The sequence below is a fragment of the Dermacentor andersoni genome, chromosome 9, assembly GCF_023375885.2.
Source record: "Dermacentor andersoni chromosome 9, qqDerAnde1_hic_scaffold, whole genome shotgun sequence".
Taxonomy (NCBI): Eukaryota; Metazoa; Arthropoda; class Arachnida; order Ixodida; family Ixodidae; genus Dermacentor; species Dermacentor andersoni.
The window spans coordinates 97950132-97977847 of NC_092822.1; the positions used below are offsets into that span (position 1 = coordinate 97950132).

The 27716-nt window shown below is 46.6% G+C and overlaps 1 long non-coding RNA gene across 1 annotated transcript in view; it reads right to left on the bottom strand.

Annotated features, from left to right (window-relative positions):
• Positions 1-20419, bottom strand: part of LOC129383996 (uncharacterized) — a 48713-nt gene extending 28294 nt beyond the window's left edge. The window contains exons 1-3 of the long non-coding RNA XR_011890180.1: positions 20331-20419; positions 14859-14969; positions 8643-8731 (exon numbers count right to left, since the gene is read on the bottom strand). This is a non-coding gene — a long non-coding RNA (uncharacterized lncRNA). The remainder of the gene's footprint in view (positions 1-8642; positions 8732-14858; positions 14970-20330) is intronic.
• Between the last annotated feature and the right edge of the window lie 7297 nt (positions 20420-27716).

Here is a 27716-nt window from a genome sequence, read left to right on the forward strand (position 1 = left end):
GCGTCTCGCTGTCCGTGGATCGGAGTCACGTGGTTGCACTCGCGCGCTGTCCGCGCGAGTGCAACCACGTGCAATTAATCGCTGTCCGCGCGAGTACAACCAATCCTTCGAACTGCACGGTCACTATGATAGTTGCGTTAGATCGTGGTGCGCAGCCTCTTAATTGTTCTCTGTGCTGCGCAGTCCGATCACTGTGATCAAACGCTGTCTACTGAGAAGGCGAGCGGAAAGAAGATTAAGGCACGCGCCGTGAAGTGTGAGAAGGAAATTCCGGAAAAGTGGGACTGTACGTTCACTTTGTTGAATAACATTAAATTCATTAAAACTTCTTTCTGGGCGAGTTGGTGCATACTTGACATAAAAATTGTTACAGCGCAATCACATGCAACCACAAGTAAGAAGGACGGGACACAAGCTCTTGTGTCCCGTCCTTCTTACTTGTGGTTGCATGTGATTGCGCTGTAACAATTTTTATGTCACGAATAACATTAAAGAACACGGGATGTGGGAATATCGTCCGCGTTTAAAGCGTGCCAGGAAGGGCCCGGCTAGGTCAGGTAGGTCAGGCCAGAAGGGCCAGAGTCGCCGAAAATTCGGCCCTTATATAGTTGAACGGGTTGAAGGCGGCCTGCAGCAGCGCGGCCGAAAGCTGTCTACCCTTCCCCGACCTGCCACCTCTGTGCAGCGGCCAAGGCGACTCTTAGCCATATTATCTGGGGATAGCATTAACAGTAATTACCCCCTACCCTCAATAATTTAGCAACTAGTGAGGAGCAGCAAGGAGGCTCCCTTGTGCAGCTCTAAGCCCTACGTTCAGGAGGACATCCTGGGGTGGGTTGAGAGGATGTCGGAGGGCCACTTCACCCCTTCTACCCCACTGCCAGTTCCCTCCTAAACAGGATACATAGAGTAGTTACTACTACAGCGCGGCGAAAAGCTGTTGCCTAGGGTGTGCGCTTAAGTACGCGGTGAGCGAACACTTCGTCGTCTGGTGGAGGCGACCGGCCAATATATAGTTTCCAAACAGGGGCGCCAAACGTTTTGGGGCCCCAAAGAAATAGCGTCGAAGCCACCGCGCATGCGCGAGACGCAAACTGCGTTTGGGTTTTGCGTCGGGCACGCTATTTCACTGATTTAGTGGGAGGCCCGAAAATTGCCCCAAAAGGTATGCGTAAAAGGACATGGCGGCACCCATCCAAGCGAATTTCTAACCGATAGCACCAAACTGGGTTCGATTCGTCGTAACGCGTGAAGTTCGCAAGCTAAGAGAAGTGAGTGCGGTTATTGCTTTCTCTCAACTAGCTTGTGCTACGAAGATTGACTCATTAGACGCCGCTGATTCCGAATTCGATTGTGGATATTATGGCTCGTCGGCCTAACACGGCTTAGCTTGGCTGTTGAAGGCACGTAAAGTTGGTTACTCAAAACTAAGGGCAACTAATTGTTTGCTGCTTACAGAATAACCTCTAAATTGTAATTAAAAGCGAATACACGAAAGTCAAAACTAATACTCATATCATAAAATCGTATATTTCATTTAATTATTTCTAATAGCTTTTTTTTGGCGCCGTAGTGGCGCTGTCAGCGCAAAACGCTATCTGCAAACGCAACGCCCTATTCTAAAGCTCTTCACTCCTGCGCGCCCCAACGCTGACACCCGCAAAGCTCTTTGAGGTCCCAAACTATTGGCGCCCCTATTCTATATTATATATATACAGCTCCCTAATATAGCGCGCGATGCGCACTGGTCTAGCGGTTTCAGCGTGGGATAGGTCAGGTTCTATTCCAGCGCCAGCCAAGCCAAAGCGCGCCGAACGCAGCCAGTCACCCAGACTGCTTGGTCACGCAAACAATAGCGTGCTAGAAGCAGCATAGGCGCATTGCGGGCGACCACGTTACGCCAGACTATAACCGTACGTTGATGAAACTGGAGTATGCTGCATGTGCTCGTGTGCGTACGGGAAATCGGTCATAGTCAGATGTGGACCGGTTCGACGCTCGGCCGGCTCGTGTCGTCACGGCCCCGAGCCACGACAGCCACAGAAGTGAGCGTGCCTGTCTCTCGACATTTACCGACGGCTACAGGGCTTATGGCGGCACCCCGCGGTGGTCCCAGTATCTAAAGTAGGCAGTGCGTCTTTGCAACTCTCAGAAGTTTGCGACAGTAAGCTGAACCCTTTGCTGCAAGGATGGCTAAAGTTCGCGTTTGCGATTTATCCTTTGTTCGGGTACGGGACTGCTTCTGCGGTGACTGCTGCTTCTGCGGTGACTGCTGCAGGGATGATCCTGGGCTCTATGGGAACGGACCTGAACACGATGTTACCGGTGTTTGGGACAACCTAGTCCACATAAATTCCAGCAGCTTCCAGCAGACGAGGGGAATGAATCCAATTTACACGAAGTGGAGCTGATATTAACTATATCCTCTAGGCTTTGTTGAGCGATCCGATGTCTAGATCCATTTTAATTCTTCCCTTGTCGTAATACTGCTTCTGTACCTCAATAATAGGCACACGTCGGTGGTACAGATTTACACCTCAAACAAATCGGCACGGTGCGATGTCTGCACAAGTCATCTTTCTGGCGATAAATACCATGAATGAATACTTCACCAATAGGTGCCGTCAAAGTAGCATCAAAAAAAAAAAGAGCGAATTTATTGAAAATGCGTACACCAGTAAACGAAGTCGCCAAACGGACGGGTTAATAAGGGCGCGGCTTAGCGCTACCACCGATGGAATTCTGTTGTATTCGCCGATGAACTGCCGTTCCCGCTGCAGTTTCTGCAATTTTATTTTCTCTAAGGAGCTGCTAGGAAACCTAGAAAGCTAAAGTCTGAGGAACTTTCCGGTATTTTCTTTTTCCCCAAATGTTACTAGAGGGAGATGCCACATGATACATTTAAAGTGCAGAGCAGTGCCTGCCAAAGTAAACGGGCGCTGGTGGCAAGTCCGGGTTTAGTCCTCTGCTGCGTAAGCATAAGAAATCAGTCGAGTACAATACTGGCAGCAGAAAGAGATAACGTTTTAAAAAAAGCGAATCACTCGGCTTGATAAGTCTGCTCAGGCAGTATCGAGGTGTACAAATTTCCCAAATGTGAAGCGAACTTTACAGCGAAAATGGAACAGAAACGCCTAATGCAGCAACTATTAGCAATCCCCGCCCTGAATTGCCTATATTCTAGACACACCATCCAAGAAACCGGAATATCTAAGACGCCCTCGAGCGAAAAGAATAAAGCTACATGTTAAAGAAGCACTTGCCTGCTATCATTCCGATAAAACACAGCGTGATTTACAAACGAGGCAAGATGAAAACCTTGCCATTAAAGAAATTAACAATAGTTCAGCATAAAGCAACAAGCAATAGTTTAACAGCTATTCGGGAAAACTAGATCTCAGGGGACGTGTGAGAGTCACGCGTCCCCTGAGATCTAGCTCGTCTCCTGCAGGGCGGCTTCGCCGCGTGGCCTGGCGCTCGCGGTGGTCGGAGTGGTTGAAGCGCCGTACGAGAGATGGCGCGATTGTTGCGCTGCTGACGCCGCCTACAGGCGGGGCTACTTGGGCGCGGGAAAGGAAGGCTCGCCCTCTTGGGCGGCGGCCCGGCGAGCGTGGCGGACGTCCCGCGCGTGCGCCGATCCATGCTTCTGCGAGACCGTCTCTCGTGGCCGCCTTCGAGCGCGAACGACTAGGCATTGGGATCGAGCATGGGGCGAACATATTCGCTCGTTATCCGGTCGCGGTGAGTCGGACTTCTAGATTTGTCGCGCGCCCATCGGCATGTTTTGTGGGTAGCAACTCGGCTAGCAGTCATTGATCTATGAAAGGTACAATAAATGCCCTTGTGATTGTTTGCACTACTGTGTTGTAGTTCCTTTGTCCCAAGAGCATGGGTGTGAGAACCCCACACATTCTGGTAAGTGACTTCCTCGACCTGACTTCCTGCGGCAGTTCAGGGATGCCTGGAGCTCGGATGAGTGAAATGAATGGTTTTCTGCTTCCTTTAGTGCTTATTTTTTTGCAAAGGCGGTATTCTACTGGTCGTTTGTATCTAAAGAATGCTCAATGAAAGTGCTGAAAGCTGGAGTCCAGTTGAAAGCGTTTACCCAGAAGAACTGGGATTACCAAAGCTAAAGGGTTTCACTGTAGACCTTTGATCTTGATTCCATGCTTCTCACTTGTTTGTTCGAAAGTTCACAACGGAGATATGATTTTGCCAACTTTCTCTCTTGACCCTGTCCACGCGACATTTTCTAATACTTTTGCATGCTTAAATTATTTACGTTTTCCGCAGTCCCCATACATTGTTTTGCCACTTTCGCACAATCATCCTTCCAACACAGATCTCGTCGTTTAGCCTAGACACTCCTTTTGTTTGTGGGATACATGCGCATGCTGCATCAATACGGAGAGCTGCGAAGTTTGCAGCATCATATTCTGTGCTTAGAGCGGAGATATCATCCCACGACAAATTTGTGAGTTCTCACAAAAGCTTTCAACCTTCCCCCTAGAAACGTGTGAGGAGCATATATTCTATTTTGATTTCTTCAGCACTATAGAAGGGAATTTTTTTAACTCTAATAATCCATGGGAGAGTATGGCCTGTAAGCACTACTGTAAAACGCTGGTTCTCTCGTATTTAGAAGGCACGCCCAAGTGGCGAAAAGAAAATTTCCCTTGAATGGGTCACTGGAAACGTAACAGATGTCCCTCAAAAGAGCAGTAAGTACTGAGGACTAAGGAGGCCTTGGCTGCTCCTACTGTGGGGGCAGACGGCGATACCCGCGATGTACGTGCTTTTTCTGCAAATGTTCGCGAGATACGCTGCCGTGGTTCTCTTAAATGTACGTATGCTGTACTTTTATTACGATTACCTTGTTTTCCTTCCAGAATACACATGGCCTTATGTATGATGCGCTGGGGCACAGCATCACAGTGATCGGCATTTCACACAAGTAAGCCGCCCTCAACAGCACACAGAAGCGTGGCCAAAGCTGTGGTACGCCTGTTTGGAATGTATAGTCATCTGTAGTCATATTTTGACTTTGTTGCACGTTGCTCCTAATGTCTCCGGCAATGGGCTTTGTTGTAGAGTCCGATCTTTATCCTTTGTACGTCGATTACGTCCTCATTCTAATATATATATGGGAGACCATCGCCGCTCAAATTCGTTAACGTTTATGACAGTACTCGTGATTCAATGTGCTGGTATGGTTAACATGTCGTGATGCGGTGTGTCTGAATTTAGGTAACAGATACCCACTGGACCTTCTGGCCGCTCTATAGCCACTTGAAATACCGTCGGCGAGAGACTTCTAAACAAAGAGGAGAATTCATTCTGGTTTATCCTGTTTCTCGCTATGAATTTCTTGAAATTCCATGAGTGCCTCTGTGTCCTTTAAACATAATTTGTGGGTAACATCGGTGCGCGCCCTTTTTGCAGAGACGATTAGTTGAAAAGGGCTTAGCAGATCCCACGAAGTATGTCGTATATTCTGCGACGATTCCAGTCACCCACCATCGAGCCCTTCGAGGGGAGACCACAGGGCATGTCGTGAAGCAAGCACTATAAGTGCAATTATCGCTATAACCATATAGGTTATGACCAAGGCTGGTTGCCGCACACGAGGTTAACAACGCTGGTCGTCCGTGAAGATGAAAACGGAGAAAGGAGGAGTAGGCAGGAGATATTTTAGCAAGAGGATTTCCCTCGGGTGGGTCAGCGCCATGGTGCCGTCTACCCGAAGCGGACCATAAATAAAATTCGAAATAAATTACTGGGTTTTCGTGCCAAAACCACGCGGTAGTGGCGGACTCCAGAAATTTCGGCCACGTGGGTTTCTTTAACGTGCCCCTAAATCTAAGTACACGGGTGTTTTCTTATTTCGCCCCCATCAAAATGCGGCCGCCATGGCCGGGATTCGATCCCGCGACCTCGTGCTCAGCAGCCCAGCACCATAGCCACTGAGCAACCACGGCGGATGACTACAAATAGGTTTGTTGCCGGCGCCGAGACGTCTTGATGGTCCGCACATATGGCTCCTACTCAACGTCCAGGATCCGCTTTTCCCCGGACCCGGGTAAGCCACACGCGGCTAACGCGGTAGGGTCCAACAACCGTGTGCTTGGGTCCGTGGTGTCGCAACACACCGAACACCTGCCCAAGCAGATACCACTACGGGGCATTCTAAAATGCTTTCCATTTACTACAACCGTTTGTAAACTCGCCGCAGTGGCTAAGCGGTTATGGCACTGCGTTGGTATAAAGGACGTTGCACGTTTTGACTTCCTGCCGTGGCAGCACATTTTGATAGGGGCGGAAATCAATAACGCTCGTGTACCTGCGTTGCAGTAACAGCACACAATTCCAGTTGCCTTAAATCATTTCGGACTACGGCGTTGCTCACAATCATATAGGGATTTCGTAAGACTGGTCTGTAAAAGAATCGGCGCCAACGAATCGTCATACAGCTTATCTGACCAGAATAGTTCCTTGTGCACTAGGGCGCTCACTAAAACATAACCGTAAGAGCAAAACTATAAAATGTGAAGGCGATTGGACCAGTCTCGTACAAGAGCTATCAATAATTCGACGTTGCTTCGCAAAAGAAGCGCCTTCACTGCTTAGTAACATTCCTGATGACTCGATATCCGTCAGTGTGCGGGAGACTAGGACTCCTTCCCAATTTTCGTAGATTCTCAGGAAATCTCAGGCACGTGGCGACAATATTTCAACGGCATCTCACCGAAATTAGTTCTTGTTTGAAGAAAATCAAAGCACACTTAGGGCGAAGCAGTGCCTGCAACCCCTCCCCCTCCCGGAATGCATTCAAACCAACAAAGTACATTGCGAACAGAATCCGTGCATCGCCTTGGCCTACTTCACTGTTTCCCGCACACAAACACGCTTGACCTCATGTGGCATCTCCAATATTCATGTTGCGATATTGCAATGGCGCACTGATTTCTGACGAAAACGGTACTCCCCGGTGCGCGCTATGTCCAAAAGGCGGCCTGCGACATAAGGGAAATGTTTTAAGATCAGCGCATCCAGTAAAGCAGCACGTCTCACAAATGCGTTCATTCCGACGCATTCAATGCCCTGTCTACGCAAGCTCATAAGGATGGATGCGCGAAGACAAAGCAGCAGTGATGGGTACACAATACCAATGAGGAGCCCGGAACCGCTGGAATTCTGTACGAGTCATCGACCCGATAGGCCCTATATTTTGTGAGAGAAACCACTGCTGAGAGGTACGATGGAAAATATATTTGAGGTTTCGGGTGACACGGAATTATTGCACAGAATGATGCCACGATTGCTCGCCGTCAACGAATAAGCAGACAACAGTCAATGACGCAATGCCGAACGAACCTTGCAATGTTCTCGTCCCGCTCGTCAACCCCGTGCTTGTTTCATTTCAATAACACGATTACATTTAAACGACGTCAGAGTGTTTAGCCGTGCAACTGAAGAAATGCTTCAGGCTGTTACAAGCGAATACAAAACGTATAGAGCAGACATTAGAACAGAGTGCGTAGCTGAGCAGTGGCCGGTCGAGCAGAAATTGAAAATACGTAAGCAAATCAACGAGAAAATGTCTATTGAATTAAGCAAAGCAAGGAATCTATTCTTGGCAGTGGCAAATTACTTCCAGAACTTTCTTATCGGCAAAGCAAAGCATTAAGTTTATAGCGTCATGCAGGGGCCCTATAACGTAAAGTTATTCCAATATGTTTTTATTCCAATCCACTCACGTCACATTTGCTTAAACGCCGACGCATGCATCGGGCGGGAAACTGCAGCGTTGCTTGAAGAGCCCAACCAAACGCTTTCCCCGTTTCTAGAAGGTCACTTGTTTGCTTTCGAAACGAATGACATTGCCTACATTGAGCGGCTGACTAATTGTCTAATTGTCTGACAAGAGGCCAGGGGCACGCGCAAGTGGAGGATTTCGATGGGGCCGAGCCAGCACACTGAATATAGATAACCAGATGAAGAGGGGGGGTGCCGGCGGTCTGCGACTGGTCCGCTTTCCCTTACTCAGCTTGGGGTGGCTTGTCTAAAATCGCCGTGGCGTGCAACGGACAGTTAAACCCGAAGAAACCTCCTCCAGCTCCGCTCCCCGGTAGCCGGCTCGATTGCAACACTGCAACTGTCTGTCTGTCTGTAGTTTTCCCCTTCCTACAAAAGCTGTCCAAGGTGTTGCGAAATAAGCAGGCGTGAAGTTACGCGCAACCTTCACTCCCTCCCCCCCCCCCAACCACCTTTCATGTTTTTTATTCTTATGGGTTTTATTTTCACGCGTCTGGTTCCTATCACAGATTCTTACTGGCCATATTTGAAGAAAAGAGCGTCATTTCGCTGAGCTCGAGGCTATGTCCTTAATCAACGTTACAATTGTTAGGATTGACGCAGATACGATTTATGCGTCTGGATTATCAGAGAGTTAAAGTACACCGCAAGGGGGCTATGGGCGCTCGCTGCTTTCATGGTGCTGAACAGTTTACGAGTTTCCCGCAGTTACATAGCTCGCCGAAGCAGCCTCTTGAGGAAACAAACACGTTTGCATGATTGACACCATGCTGAAAGCGTGTTACATGGCTTGTTCAGATGTTGAGATGCTCGGTTCAGGTACTTACCAACTTTGGCGGAGATAACTAATTCATGGACCGAAAGATAAGTCCTGAGAGAATGCACGTCGGTAATGCGGGCCAGTGCAGACCTGTTCCTGCATAAGCAGTTGGATAACCCACATGAGCAAATGTGACAACATGATGCTCGGAAAATTGTGCCAAGAAATGCCTTATTTGTATGCCCCTGACTCTTCCATCCAGTGGGTGGATGTGGGTTCTTGGACCGCAGCACTTGACAAAAAACGGATCTGTCAACAGTTTCAAAAGTATTCGAAGAAAGTAATACTGTCAAAAATTTTCTATCCAGAACTTTATCGCTTTTCCATTTTTACCCAGCCGTAAGTTAGTACTTCGCACGTGATACACTGCACTCTCACTTGAGTGAACTTCAAGGGACCCAAGGAAATAGTTCACTTAACTGAAACTTCGCTACAGTGAATATTCACTAGAATATAGAACAGCATAGGTCACAGCAGACATCGAGTCCAAAGTGTGAAATGAAATTTATCTAGTTATGTACATCAATATATACGAAGTGCGTAACAGTTACGTTGCTGCATATCTCATTTCGAAAAAAAGGTCTAATTTTCAGTTGCACTGGTGCTCTTAAAGCGCATGAGGTAACAAAACTGTGCGGAGAGTCAATGTTTTTGTGCACTTCCTCTGGTACAGTCTGTTGCTGGGACAAGAAGTCTCACTTTCAAAGGTAGCCTACAGTCTCGGCTAGAATTACAGGATTTGAATCGGCCTGTGTCAGTGCATTTTCCTCGTCACACTCTTCTTCGGGACTGGAATCAATTTCCAGGTCTGATAGCTCAGCACAGGTGACCAGCTCACTGTCACCCTGCACATAGCCGCCGCTGGAGGGGTGATTTGGAGGCCGCGGGCATCGGCTAAGCCAGTGCTGCAGAGAGCAAAACTTCGTTGAGCTGATTTCAAAAATTAACCCGGGTCCGCTGATCAAGTTCGTTCAACTAAAATATTCGCTTTTCAGAAATTCGTTTAACTGAAAGATTTTTGCATTGAATGAATAGGAAAACTGCCGGGGATTTTATAGAAGTTCGTTATTCTGAAATATTCGTTAAACCGACGTTCGTGCAACTGAGAGTTTACTGTATTGGGCACGACTGGTTATACCCAGCGTCCGTCGCGCTACAATAGTTGTGCCTGTGCTGCTGGATTCAACAGATCTGCTGATATCGAAAGTCACTGTTCAGCTCGCATATGAAATAAGAGAAGCTGTGGCTATGCGAGATTCGCAAAGGCCTGCAAGCTGAGCGTCTATAGCTAGTATATATGTATGTTTTAACGTTAACATCATAAAATGGAAGTGCTTTTCAATAGCTTCACTCGATATAGCGCACGATGTCGTTGTTTGTATTTTTTGTCAGCTTGCACCGCAGTGTTAAGGTTTTTACGTTCACTTTGAGGGAAAGCATCAGTATTATTTTTATGCGCATTCTTGCAACGCTACATATGATCCGTATTTATTTGGAAGGGTGCATTGTGTAGTTTCTTATTGCATAAAGCTAATACTAATCTTTTGTGTGCAGTCTAGTTGACGCAGCGCTAATTTTACGCTAATACAAATTAAAATTCAATATAACGTAGTCGCTAAAATCGTCAATTTGCTTCGTTATATCAAAATTTAGTTGTGTTGTAAACAATTGATTGCAATACAATATTTCTTAAGCCAGAAGAGTAGAAAAGTGCCACTGTAGGCTCTTAGCCTAGGCACGTGCATGACCTTGATGGTAATACTTCACAATCGGGCGAGCACGATGAAAACACCTTTATGAAGCAGCCATATCGGTTGCTTCACATTCGCCCGACGTTAAGGTGTATAGATACGTCACATAAGGGCGCCTGCTATAGTCGTGCACGTTAGATCGACAGTCTCGATTTTTGGCATGTAAGTGGTGAATATATTAAAATATATTATTGGATTAAAATTACGCACCAAAACCACGATACGATTACGAGGCAGGCAATAAGAAAAGTGGGGGGAGGAGGGCATGTTCTGCTTATTTGATCACCTGTGGTCTATTGACGTGCATTTAAGTATGACTACACGAGTATGTTTACATTTCCCCATCAACCAAATTTCACCGCCGAAGCTAGCATCAAAGCCGTAACCGCGAGCTTAGTAGCGGGAAGTTAGGGAAGTTCGTTACCTTGGAGGTAACGAACTCCTGGGTTGACGGATTGCATCTAGCGTGGAGATCGATCGCCTAGCATAACTGGAGCTATGTTGACTACCTCTTGTAAATGGAAATCTATGCCCAATGGGGCATCAGCAGACCTGAAGATATCGATTAATTATTGCATCTTAGGCTTTTGCGAAACAATTTCTGAAAGAATGCATAAAGAGTTACGAAAAGCGTTCCAAATTCTTAGGGCTGCATCCATGCCGGAGGTGTAGGCTACATAACTCGAATGCGGTTATTACTCGTAACCTGCGTATACTGCATACCTTATAAATTAAACCCTTGCGATTCGTTACAATAGAAGACAGGAAACGTGAAGTGCGAAACTACATCTTTCGAATTTCTGAACACTGTACCGGTTCTTGCAGGTAAGGGAATCACTGTGGCTCCGCCCTGTAAGGAGTTAAGACACGAAGCAGCATCATAGGACAGCAAAATATAGTATAGATGCCACATTTAGAATGCGAGAACCAAGCAAGAGGTTTTATCATGTATTCCTGCGGAATCGCATATATTGGAGCTCTAAGTCCTACTACTATTTAAAACAATAGCGTCCTCTCGTTACGTTCAACTGGCACTGGCAAATTGTACAAAAACTTAAGAATTTAAGAGTTAAGAGTTTATGAGTTTAAGAGTCAAGCATAAGAATTGTAAGAACGCACAGTGAGAACTGCAACCAAGAATGGAAGGCGCAGGTTCACGACGCAGAAAAATTGATTCAACCTCAGAAATAAATCGAATCGGGCCGCCATTTAATGCGTACAGCGGGTGCACAGCGGTCCCGCTGAATTTGGACAAACCGCGTTCCTAAGGAGAAAAGACTACCTGTTTTGGAGAGCATACGTGTTAAGCTGATAAATTCAAGGGAACTTGTCTATAAATCGCCAACATCCTAACGGCGTTTCAGGCTTTAAGAGATACATTTTCGCATTGGAATTTCATAATTATTCCACTCCATCTGCGTGATTAGCGTTACCTTTGCATAAACTTAGCTGTAATATTTGAGCACGTATTAGGCGAGGCTTCTTCTGAAAACAACTTTTACATAAGAGTAAAATATTTCGTGAATCCAATTTCGCAGTACAAACTCACGAGAACACATGCATTAGCAATCGCTCCTTGTTTTTCCCTTGTGGGTGAATTTGCTCTTTCAACAAGACACGCACGTGTTGGTACAATTTCTTTTCTTTCTCTTACTACTTTAACTGTCCAAAGCATGTTTGGTCCTTGAGTGCCCACTGTTTCTGCGAAACGTAAGCTTAACGCTGAATAAATTAGTTTACCGTGTATTTATCATACTTTAATTTAAAAGCCTGCAGCAGGCATCCTCTTTCTTTTTTCGCAGTGTGGAAACAACTCATTGGGAGCATTTCCACTGACTTTCACCAGTCATCACATTAATTCTTACTTATTCGCTTATTCTCTTGTCCCCTGGTTGGAAGGTAGAGAATTGAGCGATAAAAACGTGATCAAATGTAGCCGCAGCTTTTATTGTTCGGCCAAATGGCCAGCTTAGCTTCAAGAGTATCAAAATTGAGGCATCAGATGTATACCGTTTCGCATCCCTGTGCTACAAATCTCCCTCTCCACTTGAGCAATACTGCTAATTACTACAGCAGTGTTTGCGGACGTCATTATATAGCGCGTTCACGCCCCAAGCCCACCTGCGCACATTCAAGCACATTAGTGGGCGATTCCTCACCTTGAATATATTGCACTACAAAAATTACATGCGTACATGGACGATATTTAGTGCAGTACACAACAAGCTCTTGCACACCGCCGTCTATGAATATTTCTGGCCAACGCATTTTAACGCGACAGCGTTAAGGGCCCCGTGTCCCAGAAAATCTGGGGCGTTAGTCCCGCATCCGGCGACCTGATTTACGCGTCGAGCGTAGACTCTGGTTTGGGTGCGTGAAAATCATTTCGAGCCACGCACACCCAACCAATCTTTTTATCACCAAACATGCTCACTCCTTGCCTTTCACTCTTTACAAAGTTATTCCTCCGAATTTCGAGAATGACAGCCCACAAACAAAGGTCAGAACAAAAACTGAGTGCACGTACATTTTATGTTAAAGATTCTGAGACGGAAATATTAAAAGCACGAAACAGTAACAGAAGATCGGCCCACGTAAGAGGCTGCGTTTCTGCCAGAAAGCTCGCCTTCGTGCATAGCGTTCGCCGCCAGCGTAAGTAAACATTACAGTTACGTCAGCTGCATTTGCCGGGGAAGCGTGAAAAGCAGTCAGGGATGTTTGAATGCCATCGACGTTCCACTCTTAAAGGCGAAGCTTATGCGTCCTCAAAATTTCTAAAGAAAGTAGGGCGAAAATAGGACTGGCCTTCAGTAACGCATCAGCCTTTAACTACGTTGAATATGAAAAGAAGCAGATAAAATTGACATATATATATGCTATTTCGAATTACGGATTATCATTAGATGTTTTTCGTGTGTAGCGCTGGAGGTGAAGTTATTATTATTATTATTATTATTATTATTATTATTATTATTATTATTATTATTATTTGTTTTGAACACATATAGACATATACACAGTTAACAGGAAAGGGTAAGCAAGGAGCAGGCTGGCCACTGCCACCGGAAGGGGCACCACGCCTGCCTACTCTTCTGAAGGGAGGTGACAGCAACACAGAAATGGAAGATAGGAAGGAGGGGAGGAAAAAGGAAAGAGGAAAGGAAGAGCAAAAGAACAAATCTAAAGACTAAAGTAGAACACTGCAACAGGACAAATCTAAGGACTAAAGTAGAACTCTGCAGCCGGAATTGACGCCGCGTCGAACAGCCTCCACAATTATCAGCCACATCCATGGTTAGTTCGCTATGCGGCTAATTGTGTTCTCCACAATGAGACGCCAAGTAAAGCTGCACATAATCACCGTTTCACCGGTAGTCGGTTAACAATATACACTACAAGGTACAAGGTACAAGGTACAAGGTAACCGGCCACCTCCCATCTTCAAAGGAAGAAGCATTAGGGCACAGTACTGATCACACACAGTAGGGCCGGTCATTGAAGGTCACGCTTACTACAGAATGTTGAATGTTCATGCTACAAACGTGAACCTAAGTTATCAGGCGCGCTCTGCAGAACCATGCTGAACGTATATTTTTTTTATTTTGTTTTGTCTTGCCAACAGGAATTCATGGTATTCGAACGGTGCGGGTTCTTTCCAGATGTCATTCTATACCTGCTGCCCGTTCAGTAATATCACAGAGTTAAGTGGCGCGTATTTTTCAATCTCCGACTTTAAATGGCCGAGGCCAGCTGTAGGACCCAATAAAAGAACGGCCGTGGCTTAGCTTGGTTAAGCCTGGTGATTGCGAAGCAATAGTGTGTTATTCTCGGATCAGCTGGTAGTATGGCTGGTGGTAGTCTTCGGTTATGGTAGTGTTACGGCTTACAGTGAATCATCTAAGAGGAAGTCAACCGTCGAATCCGTGTATGCTGACTAACATTTCCCTCACCAGCGTGCCCATTACAAAATCTTCCAGTATCGAGTGGCCGACGTGCGGTAACACTAAATTTTCTCCGCGTCGTAAGATATGCCCACTCTGACCGTAGCGCCCCTGGTGAGAGGAGCGGGAGTTAGGCCGCCGTTGGTGGCTACCGCCTCGCCTCGCGACGGCGTGAGATGGGGCCCCGTTTTTACACAGCTGGTGTGACGTCACACCGACCGTAGCGCCCCTGGTGAGAGGAGCGGGAGTTAGGCCGCCGTTGGCGGCTACCGCCTCGCCTCGCGACGGCGTTTTTACACAGCTGCCCCGTTTTTACACAGCTGGTGTGAAGTCACTCTAGGTCACGTGGTGTGACGTCACGCAGCGAGGTCACGCTAAAGGTCAGTGGTGCCTACCACCGCCTCGCCACGGAACGGGCTGGAGTGCGACCTAAAGTAGTATTGCTTCGCAATAAAAATTTCATGGCTGAAACACGGTACGTGAAAGTAATACCAAATATAGATGACTAAATAAATTTAAATACGTTCTCACCGTTCAACACTTTGTAGCCCACGTGAATTGCTCCCACCATTTTTGAGCACACACCGCCAGAAAGCGCGCGAAGGCTGTCGTCAGTGCTTGCCAGGAAACAGAGCACTCTCACTGCGAGTGCAAGAAACAGGTGTTTCTTTATGGCATCAACGCAAAAGAAAGAAGCAGCAATGTTATTAGCGCTTGAGAAAATTAACATTGTCATAGATGGCGCCTTAAGATACAAGTAATCAAAGTTGTTGTACCGACCATTTCTTCTGCATACATTTTTAGAGCAATCACTCCCGTTAAGGTTCAATAACCTCTTTTACAATATACCACATACCGCACATTGCGAATGCAATGACAACACGGCCACTTCATGGCGTTGAGTGTGCCATACGACCACCATACACGCATTTTCACGTGCATGCAAAAAGCCTAGAGATGTCATGAGCAAAGACGAAAAATTAGACGCTAACAAACTGGAGGAGGGGGGTGCGACTGAGGGTCATTCTAAGAATGACCCTGTCTATTCCGCCGTTTCTACCGGAACCCGTCATGGTAGCGTAGCGGCTTTCGTGTCGCACTGCTAAACCCCAAGGATGAGGCATAAAATCTCAGCCGTGCCGGCCACATTGCAACGGAGGCGAAATGCAAAAACGCCTGTGCATCATGTATTAGTCGCACGTTAAAGAAACCCAGGTGGTCAAAATCATCGTTCCGGTGTCCCCCACCAAGGCATGCCTCGTGATGACATTGTACTTACGCTCATAGCATTAGAAGTACGTGCGAAGGAATGGCCTCATGTGTGAGGCGGGATGCCACGTTATCTTCTTCACCATGCTCTGCTTTCAGAGCAGGCAGATAGAAAATTGTAGAAGACCTATTTTTTTGTAGCAGTGACATTTACTTACTGGTTGCTTCATCGTGTGATTTGGCTAAGAATTATGTTAGCCGGTACGCATACATCTCGGAGCCCTTTCCTGTACAGCCACAGCACAGGGGAAGGAGGCGGGCGGTGCGAGAAAAGAGGAAGGCTGTCTTTCCTAAACGTTCTATTGAAACAATGATGTGGGGCGCGCAAAGGCACGCGCAGAGGTAGACGCGGTGAAGGACGATGAAGCGGGTTAGCTGCACGTTCTTCATCTGTCCCGCCATTAGAGTATTTTTCCATCCTCCGTCTTCACCCTGCCTAACATTTCTTGGTGGAGGTGCTGGGTACATGCTACCGTTCCAGGTCGAACCCCGTCTACAAGCCCTGTACGAAGTCCAGTCGAGCTGACTTCTGTTCACGTAGGGAGGAACCGTCAAATTCAAGGTCTGCCTCAGCACCAGCGTCTGAGGATGTGTACATCAGTTCCCTCTTCCTCAACCGCACCGACCGAGGTTAAACCAACAGCGAATCCCCAAATCCTTTCATGCAGACGCCTTCGAGAATACTGAAGACTGGTCCGATCACTTTGAGCGTGTCGCCGAATTCAACGGCTGGACTCCGGAGTGCAAGCTAGGCAACGCCTACTTTGCGCTCGAGCACTATGAGCGGACATGGCTTGAGAACCATGACGCGACCCTATCGACATCGGAATGAATTCCAACCGTAGCTAATCAACTCATATACAAACCTCGATCGCAAGGAACAAGCTGAATCTTCAATTTAGGCGACGGTACTGTGGCTGAACGAAAGCGTCGCAATGTTTGGGAAAGATACGTGCCGACTTTTCCGACGCGCGGATCTGTCCATGCCGGAAGAAAAGTTAAGGAACTTGATGCGCGGTGTCAAGCAAGCCTGATACGCAAGCCACCAAAGATTGTTGCAGGGTTTCTCACGGAGGCAACATTAATGGAAAAGGTACCGCAGCAGCGAATAAGGCAGTATAACCGCGACGTGTCTACCCTATAGCGTGGTCCTCTCGCTCATCAGGCTTGTTGCTCGAGAAGAGCTCTAAAAGCTTCACGTGGCTCCGGCTTGGGTGCCACAACTTCCTCTGGATGAAGTCAGTGAGGAAATAAGGCAGCCTGTCTAAGTCCCAGAGCGAAGCAAGGCACCACATCATGATGTAAAGCAGCCACATCCTCGCGTGTCGTATGCGGAAGCTGTGCGAAGTTTTTGTCCCCGAATTTCCACAGTGTGAGCGTCGTCCCGGAATTTCAGGGTCGACGTCCCCGAAATTCATGGAATTTCATGACGGACGAGTCAGCATGTCCTGTTCGCCAGCATCCTTACAGAATACGTCAAGTTGAAAGGGAAGCGATCAAGCAGCAGGTGAAAGATGCTCCAAGACGACGTCCTCCAGCCGTCCACAAGCCCGTGGGCCTCCACTGTAGTGGTAATAAGAAAGAAGGTCAACACGCTAGCCTTTTGTGTAGTTTACCAAACGCTATGTTTATCCATTGTCACGCATCGACGACAAATTGGACCGTCTACAACATGTCAAGTTTTTTTGTGACATGTTGTAGACGTTGAATCTTAAATCCGGGTATTGGCGAACCGAATGAACAGGATCGTGAAAGAAACAGAATTTGTGACACCTGATGGACTTTATGAGTTCAAAGTTCTCCCCTTCGGTCTCTGTCCCGCACCTGCCACCTTTCAGCGGATGATGAATACCATCCTTGCTGAACTCAAATGGCAAACCTGACTCGTATATTTGGACGACGTTGTCGTGTTCTCGAGCACGCTTAACGAACATGTCGCGCCGATCAAAAGCGCCCTCGCTGCCACCCGTACTGCCGACCTCACAATCAAACCTAAAAATGCTGCTTCGGGTTCCAAGAGCTCAAATTTCTTGGCCATATAGTTGGTCGTAAAGGCATCCGACCATACCCCGACAAGTTAGCTGCCATCGCCGAGTTTTCATCTCCCACAGACACGAAGGCTGTCCAACGCTTCTTTGGTTTGTGCGCATATTATAGGCACATCGTCGAGGGATTCTCGAGAATCGCTGAGCCTCTGACATGGCTTACATGCGCCGACGTGCCTTTCATTTGGGCAATTGAACAACAGCAGTTGCTCAATAAATTGTGCCAGTGTTTGCGAGCTGCCCGAATACTCGCTCATTTCGACCAAGACGCGGACACACAAATTAATACTGACGCCAACAATGAGTGCAACAATATTGTGCAGTGGCAAGATGGTGCGGAACGCGCCATTACTTATGCAAGCGGCACTCACCAAGGCTGGGAAAACTAATCAACCACTGCAAAAGAATGTTTAGCAGTTGTTTGGGCAATTAGCAAATTCCGAAGGTAGACCGTTCCAGACTGCCAACGATCACCAACTTAACCAACATAACTTAAGAGCTTAACTAGTTATACATTAGTAGTGCACAGTCTAGTGTACAGTGTACAGTAGTGATAGCTTGGCCAGCTAACGTGGGAAAAGCTATCTAGAAAAGGGGGCTACGGCATAAAATCGGGCTAACACTAGCAATCGGTTATGTTTCAAGAACTGGATATGTTTTTCTGTTTTATCATATTAGCTTGTCAGTGAAAGTAATTTATTGATATTAGTATGCTCTCGCATAATAGCTGCATTGTCCACTTGCTCATCAAATTCGCAAGCGTCACATTGAACAGCGTTGAGCGTGTCACATTTTCGCTAGTTAATTCTTTTTTTCTGCGTTTCAAAGTTGTGCCTCGAAACGGTATCAAGGTGTCCGTAAACAAACGACGCATTTTCTCGTGCAACCGACTTTTCAGACCCCGCTCGTCACCGAGCACCAAGCACAATTTTCGGGGACGTGTGAAGTTTCATACGCGGCTGTGGAACGCTAGGAAAGTATACAGCCCTCCTCTTACATGCATAGCCACCCAGGTCACCGCTATACCGACGCTCTCGTTGACGTCTACGTCAACGAGAAACTACGCCACAAGAACAGCCCCATATATTCTCGCTTGAGCAAATATGCGCTGTCAAGTGCATTGTAATGATTTCTGGGCTTTTTCTTGCAGTATCATACTCAAGATAGCCGAGTTTTGATACGTTTTCGTAAGGCATCCACTCCTATTTGAAACATTACATTTCCCTTACCAGGTATCCCATACAATTTTGCAAAAACAAATTAAGACAGCGAAATCTAAGGTTACGCGGCTGAAGGCAGTTTGTTGTGTTTACTGTGGCGTTTTTTACATTATGCGACCATCGATATGTGGCCACCACGCCCTGCATAGAACCCATGATTTCAAGCTCCGTAGATCAATGGAATTGCAGGTCGTTTACCGTTTCGGGCGGACTCCAAATTTTATAATTGATCCAGCTTATTTACCAGCTTCGTATCTATTCTCAGGGCAAGATTTCCATCGAGAAAGTAGGCTTGAGAAACATTTCGTTCAGTTCATCAGACTTCGTACTCGTTAAGTAATATTACCGCCCGCGTCTTATAGAAAGAAGACAATGTGAGAAAAAGGAAATCCCGGTATATGTCGGCCTACTCCCTGTGTCACCCTTTAGCGCAACAATAACTAATACCAATCCATTTTATGGTACACTTTCCGAACGAACGTCTCGAAACAACGCCTGTCGACCTCAGAAACTCGTTCCGAATGTATCCGACTTGCTAACACACTGGCTACGCTTCGTATACTGTATTATGTGCAGCAAAGTGCTCTGTGGATTATGCATTGCGATTCCCCGTAAGCAAACTTGTCGACAATACAAAAAACACCTGCTTAGATGTACACCTGGCCAACCTGAAGTGTTCAGGCAGTGTCTATGAAGAGTAGACGCACCATGATAGAGCACTACCTTTTGACACACACACACACAAGAAAAACGATTTTCTGTCACCGTGGTCAATCCTTCATTTATTACGCCCAACGATTAAACAAACACCAATAGATTGAAGTCTCTCGTATCGCGGCAGGCGAAGCTGAATACTGAATACTGCACGGCCACAGTTCTTACCATTGACTGATAACGGTAACAATTAGCGTTTGAGCCACATATTTTAACAGGCTTAGCTCGGAGTCATCAATGGAGTGTCTATCGCCCTCCGATAGTGCGTGATTTCCTTTGACGATTGTTGTTTTACTTTGGTAATATGAAGGCGAATGAGACCATATTCCGTAAAGACTGCTTGGGCCTATGGAAAAGAGTTATAGCATTCATGGAATAAAGTTCACCGATTTATCTCTTTGGCTGACATCAAGAAGATGATGGCCGCTCACCTTAAATACTCATGCTATGCCTTCTATACTGTATTTAGCCATATTTCATCAGTTTGTGCCGAAGCTTTCATATCAATCCTCTGCGAGGCTGGGTTATGTATTCTTGAATGAGAAAGATTATTTCTTGATATATCAAGACTGCTGTCACTGCAGGGTTCATTCCCACAGTGCCGCAGTGTTGCCCTCACACGAGGCGCTTTCCGTAGGGCAGTGCGTATTGTCTGTACTTCTCCGAACCTGCAATCATATACCCTTTCTAAGCGAACCGCATAATTTCGGTCTATGATGGAGGTGTAAATTCACTGTACGATTTCGAACTCTTACGTGGAGCTGGCTTCAGGATGGTGGTTGTTGTCGATCCTTGCGTCACTACCGCGGTCGTGGTAATGACGTCGCTGGTAGTCTTGTTCACGACTGGAAAGCAGTGTGCAATGAATTTTAGAGGCCTAAACACCGGCTATTAACAATGCGGATGTTACCACTGAAAAATCACGGAATTACCGCATGCCCGGATCAACTACATTCTGTTTCACTGCAGGTACCGCCGATACCACATTCCACCCTTCCCCATTCCAGCCTCTTCGTACCAACACCTCTGGAGACAATACAAATTCTATACAACTATAATGTTCTCCTAGCTTATATTTTTCAACGGCGCTACAGTTATGAAGATGATCAGGCTGAAGGCGTAGACTGCAGCGGGATCTAATTTTGCAAAGAGCCTTGCCAGCAATTGCTTAGCACGAGCGCATCCTTTTAGGAATGTTCGTACCCTTTCATATGCGCAGGCTTGACGCGTCAACGCACTACTGATATGGACGGAGTGCTATGTCATGTGCCCGCACATTTGTTTTTGTTCTTGTTTAGATTGAAAAATTAGGCGCGATGCGCAGCCTTCACGAAAGAAAGCCTATTTAAAAATGTAAAAATAAAGACGGCTAAATTTGTGGGCGCCGTGAACTCTTCATCTGAAATCAAGAAACCCCTCCATTTTAGCTAAAACCGTCCTTGAAAATAAAGTCTCGCTAGAAACTCAGAGGGGTGGCGATAACCTGTTGCAAAAATGAGCTCAAAACAAGTACACAGTTGGCAGTCTCTAGAGTATTTTATGAAATATTTTTTGGGGCTCTGATAATATCTGGAAGTTCCAAGAGCGTTTCACGTGATTCTTAAAAGGCCCCTCACCAGGCGCAATTGCAAATTTTGTTTATACGCTGGAAGTTGTTACATGTCCTCTAGGGAGCGTTCTGCTCCAAAAGTTTTCGAATCCGCTCATTAATAGCCGAGAGAGAAATGTTTCAGTGCCGCGAACCCATGATTTCCGCAGGTGGGCTCCACTGCCAAGCCTCCGCAAGCAAAATTCCTGCCCTGCGTTATCCCACACCGAACCTCAAGAATCACATGACGCAAACGTCACAGGCCCCACTTTTTTTTTTTTTTTCATCAGCTTTTTATTTCGGCACAATTTTGCACGCTGTGCCCAAGGACACATCACTAGCGGTATAATTTAGTGCTACACGAATATTAAGGCAGAACAAGCGGATCGCAGAGCATGATGACGCACCGCAACACGTTAGAAAATGGCATGGTTTCGCCACTTGCGCACGTGAGTACACGACCGTGGGAACAAGCAGACGAAGCGGATGTACATCTATCTTGGTTCGGTGCGAAGTAAAACAAAAAGCACTCAGAACATTCGGTTTGTGTGTTTCATTATTGCTCTAAACTTCAATTCGTCAATCCAAACAACAGATCACACAAATAACAGATGTTGCCTTGACTAATTATCCAAGTCACGCGTCACTATGAGCGACGTCACACTGCGGACACGAGCACGTAGGTGCAGGGACACGAGGACGCAACTGTCCGGCTTGGAGCGTAGTCACCGCGATAGAATTTGAAGCTCGTTCGCTTTGAAATTTCATATGTTTACGCTGCGCGTAGCGATGTAATCCTTTGCAAACACAATCGTTAGCGCACATTGTATGCTCTGCGCTTTAAAAAGCACTGTATGCACTGTATGCACTCTATGCTCTGCGCATTGCTTTAAAAAAGCGGTGCGCCGGACATCCAGGTAATTTCCTTCTCCCTGCCTCCAATGTTATGCAGTCACACGTCGCTTTAGGAGAGGCGGCGGTGGTGGCCAAGGCTCTCTGGATCCACCGGCCCTTCAGCCAACAGAATCTATGGAAGTGTTCGAGAATTTCCGAAGCAGCCTTGTAGAAGCGTGCTGGAAAATATCCTCATGACGTGTCTGTCCAGGTACGGGATAACAGAAAATGGATTGCTCGTTCAGCGGGGCTGGACGATGCGGCCAGTCCATTAACGCGCAGTAAGATTTGGGGAATCTATCTGATTTAATGTGCCTGGGAACACTTGGGTATGGGTGCTGGTGCACGGTAAAATAGAAACAAAGAGTTATATATGTATAGTGGCTACGGCCAAAAGCTACGCGGTAAAAACATAGCATGAAAAGACTAATTACCTACTCGGTAATGAGCAACAAAATAGCAATAACACTTTTTGAGAGACGGGGAACATGTACTGAAAAAGAGAGAAACTAAGAAAAGAGGTGGAGTGCAGTTAGAAAAATTATTCAAGAGCAAGTGCGAATCTGGGAGAAAAAAATAAGACGAGACTGACAGATAGCAGCAAGGAGAAAATGACAGTTGTATAGAACTTCCATTGCGTCGAAAGGCGAGTGTCGGCACAAAGAGGCTGGAATGTGAAAGTGAGTACACGACCGTGGGAACAAGCAGACGAAGCGGAAGTACATCTATCTTGGTTCGGTTCGAAGTAAAACCAAAAACACTCACACATTCAGTTTGTGTGTTTTATTATTTCTCTAAACTTCAATTCGACAATCCAAACCCGCAGTGAAACAGAAGCTAGCTAGTTCATCCGGCCATGCGGTAATTCCACGAACGATTTTGCATGGAAAGGGGACGCTGGTACGGCTACGTCCGCAGCTAAGCGGCGAAAAGTGTAGGTTGGTGATTCAGACACGAAAAAGTCGGTGCCTGAGGTCGAGGTATAAGTATACCCACGAATTGTTTTCTGCGCACGCTGCAATATTACGCTACTCGAATTGTTTGTGCCATTACACGCCACTCATCCGTATTAAGATAATGCGGGTCAAGTGATGTGTACAATTCAAGGGAAAAAAGTGGGGTTTCGAATTCCGTAAACGGAACCTGGAGCGTGCAGGCCTTGTGGTGCTGCGCGCTTTGAGCTAGGGAAGCATCTTCCCTTACTGTCACACAGCACACTGACGTCAGTTATTTCAAAAACCATCGTGAACACTGTTCGATGAATAAGGGAAGACGACACTGTTTTACACAAATTGGTCGTTTTACACAAATAGTGAGGTCGTTTACCTCCTTCATAAATTAAGCGGTCTAAGATAAAATACCCTGCCTTAATTAACTAGATTCGTACCTTTCTGACATCTCGCATTCAATTTGTAACCACTAATGAACGTTAACTCGCCTCTAGCTCCAGTTGACTCTGGCGTCCCGCAAGGGTCTTTGCTCGGTTCTTTGTTAATCTTAATTTATAATGAACCCTTGCCTACTCACGTTTCCTCCAGCGTTTATCCGCGGATAACTGGGTCTTATATTGTCAAATATCTACTCTCTCAGACATTGTAGGAATTAAGGAGGATCTCAATAACATTCCTGAACGGTGTCGTCCATCGCACATAGAATTAGATATTAAAAAGTAAGGCCACCTTGATTTCCTGTTCTACAATGATCTGCACCTGCTATGTGCCCATCCCACTAGAATGTGTTACATCATATCGGTGCTTGTGGGTTCACATTGCCAATAAACTTTCAGGAAAACTCATTTTGAATGCATAATCTCCAAGGCCACCCGCACTGTGGGATACTTTCGCCGGAAATTTGCCCTAGCACTATCAACGCTGAAGCTATTATTCTATACAACTTACATTCCTCCACAGCTTGAGTACGCGTAATCAGTAACGGACCCTGGAGATGGCACCATCATACCATCCCTATACTCTTCCCGTATACCGCACTGGACATATGCGGTACATTTTCGTTCATGCGCAAGGTGCTGCATATAAACGGACCTTCAAAGGATATGGTGCCTGATAATCTCTGCGGCGGCAGGCTAGGGTCTCTAAATAACTTTTGTGATTAGCGCTTCAAATATGGCGGCGAAAAACCATGCTTAAGTGCTGAGAGGGTGTTACAAAGCAAAATGTGCAAGGAGCGGTGAGAGAGACGCTGTGACGGAGAAAGAAAAGCGAAAGGCAAAAGGGGAGAATGAAGAGAAAGAAGTCGTCGCCTCTGTATGTTGCTTTGATGGCAGAGGAGGAGGAGGAGGAGGAGGAGCAGGAGCAGGAGGAGGAGGAGGAGGAGGAGGAAAGACTGCGCCCGCCGGGAAGGAGCAAGAACATGGCGAATACCGGTGGACGAGGCGATTGTTTTCGACGCCATTTATCGTCATGCACGTGTACCGGCGACGTTGTGCCCTGTGTTCGTGTTGTGAAGTCATCTGGCCGCGTCGATGGACGCTCTGCGCGATGTCGGCGTTGTTCAACTCCACCTATGCCACCACAAATAGCAAGAAGCCAGGGTAACTTCGACAACTTGTGGCTGTACGGCAGCCACACGGGGGATCAGCGGTGGTGGTCCGCCATTTGCGTTGGAGCGACGGCCCACGAGTGAAGGAACGAAGGGGTGGTGGCGTTCTTGTCTTCACGAAAAAACACCATTCCTTGTTACCAGGTCCCGAACAATTGTACTCACGAAATTCTGTGCGCGCACATATCCGTGCCTACGTGTACATGCATATTCATATCTCGTTATCACCCACCAGATTGTGACCGTTCCTTTATCGGCGTACTTAACACTCTCGATTCCGTAAGTCTATTTCTGCTTCCCATAAGCTAAGCTTCCCAAAATGCTTAACTTCTACCATTGCATTATTATGAGCCAGCATGTAATGAATCTCTGATGTAAACATCTGAATGTGTAGTACTAATATGGAGGTGCGCATTGAAGTTTTGGAGTGTGAACTAGCTATAATTGCAGGCGTATAGTTCCGCTTCGGTTTCCTCCAATTGCACCATTGCTGGCGATTCTTTCTCCTTGCATAGGCAGCTGTTCTTTCGTTGAGTTTGTCAATTTTGTAGAACGAGGGTTTTCTTATAAACAATATTCTGGTGCTTTAAGCACTTTATCCTGTATAATGTGCCGGTTTGCGTGACTTTCTGGATATGTCGCATTCGTCGCAAGTTAGGGCCCAATTTAGCTCAAACTAGCGTCAAGCGAAAATAATAATTCCGACGACGCATCAGCTCCGAAGTGTCCCTTTCAGCAAGAAGCAACATTTGCCACAATATCGCTCTTCTATGACAACACAACATTCACTATATCACAACATTTGCCATATCGCTTGGAGATGAGCAGTGTAGCCGTTGCTTGTAGAAGGCGCGAAGTTCTCTGCCACTGGCAATACCGAAAAAATTATGGTTTTCTCTACTTGCGTCGTTTCATAATGTCAGAAAGCATCGCTGCATAACTGAAAGCTATGAAAGAACAAGAACATATCAGCAAGTTGGACATTTTGCTTTTGTGTAGTGATTGCTGTGAAGTGTTTGTTTTCGGCTATGTCGGACACATTAGCCCCAAAATATGCCATAATAAGGCCTTTATGTGCTTATGTTTCTCGAATTACCAAATTTGTACAATATCCTTTTTGTCACCTAATCAAATTTTCTTTCTCTACAGAATTAAAATGGGAGCCGTCAACACTAATAACGCCGTCAAAGAAAGCAGAACCCCTGGTTCGCATATGCAACAATAGAGAGGGGCACATCACTAGTAATATGTCAATACTGCAATTTTGCTGACAGGCCAACCCGATGTCGTATAAGTCACTTTTCTGGCTACAAGATGGGCTCTGTGCCGACAATGACTCGGGCTCATTGGCGTGAAGCTTAGCTGATCGGATTGTCAAAAGTGTGCCGAGTTAGAGATTGGGCTGGTGGACTGTGCTGCCCAGTGACGGTTGATGCGTACAGGAAAACTGAACAGCGAAACAATGAGCGACTGCTTGCACTTCCCCACCACAAGAGTTGAGGAGACGGTAACGATGTTCACGTTTGCTGGAGCACCCACGTAAAGGTCTCCAAAGGTCCGCCAGCAAGTTAGAGGCGCTTCTACAATGATTCAATGTGAGAATTGTGATTCTGTTGTACAGGTGATTACCGACTGACCATAGCAGAAGGAATTTTTCTGGCCATTGTTTGACTCGGGAAACGACTCTTCGTGCTCTTCACGCTTTAGAACAGTCATGTCTTCAACAGAAAATCAACAAGGAAGTTTATATCGCTTGGGCTTGTATTGGGGGAGGCTGCCATGCATACCATTCAGAACAAGCTCAGCAAATCAATCTGTTTGCGAACGTCGCACACGCTAGTCACTAGAGACCAATCAACCATAGAGAAAAAACTTGGAAAAGCTTAGCTTAGTCAGATTTCAAATCAAAGTGGGAAACTTATTGACCCCATTTGAGCCTTTATGAGGTAAAGCTGACAAAGACGCTGGCATCTGCAGCAGGCGGAGTCTGATCCGCACCGACCGACAGACAATGTCATTGTGTAGAAACACTCTGTCGTCAGCTGCGAACGCGTTCTATGGCAGATGCTTACATACTAAATTAAAAATACAAGAGCGGGTCAGGGAAAACCGTACCACATAGCACTTCAATGCAATAGCGTACTATTACCTCCAAGTCTCATGTCAAAAGATCTGGCTGCCTGCATCTGCCAAAACAAATCCATCAAGACTAGTTCTGCCTATGCGTCCAGCGCAGAATATCCGCGAAAATTGCTGCTGCACATATTCGATAAGCTTGTTAAAATACACTGGCACAGGGTTCCACGCTACAGAAATGACCTGAAGGTGGAGTTGAACGAGCGCCCAATAGAGGCTGCGAAAGTGTGCCTGTGTGCGGGTTCACGTGTGGGCAGCAGGCAGGACGGTTGTTAATTTTGAAAAACAATTTCCGTACAGTATCTCGTGCGATGTGCAGTGTTGGCACCGGGTCATATATGTGTTCTTCCATTTCTCTGAAGGTTTTGCGTTATTGGCAAAGTATAGCGCTTCCAAAAATAGTTCGAGTGAGGTGTCCAGCGGTGGGAACGTCGTGCAGTTGCTGCAGTACAATCTGTCGCAGATGAGACGGAATGACAGGAACTCGGGCCCGTCGGGGTGCATGTTTCGACGATACAGGATATCATTTTGTAGTACGAACGTGTGAAGGGATGGGTCAGACGGATCAGAGAGGAGGCGTTCGATAATGGGGCTTAACGACTAATTGCGTCGTTGTTCAGCGCCAATGTCTCGCAAGGCAGAGAGCGAAAGAACACAGATCGGTGCGACATCCACTAAGCCGCCCGGTACATCGACGCGATGACGAGACAGGCAGTCGTCGTCCTGATGTAGACTTGTAGACCACAGTGTATGTGCATTCCTGTAGTCGTAGGGCCCAGCGACCGAGGCGTCCGGTGGGATCCTTGAGGGAGGAAAGCCAACAAAGGGCGTGGTGGTCGGTTGTAACTATAAATGGTCGACCATATATTTAGGGTCTGAACTTGCCCACCGCACAAATGAGGTTGAGACACTCGCGCTCAGAAATCGAGTAATTACGCTCTGCGGGAGAGAGGAGGCGGCTGGC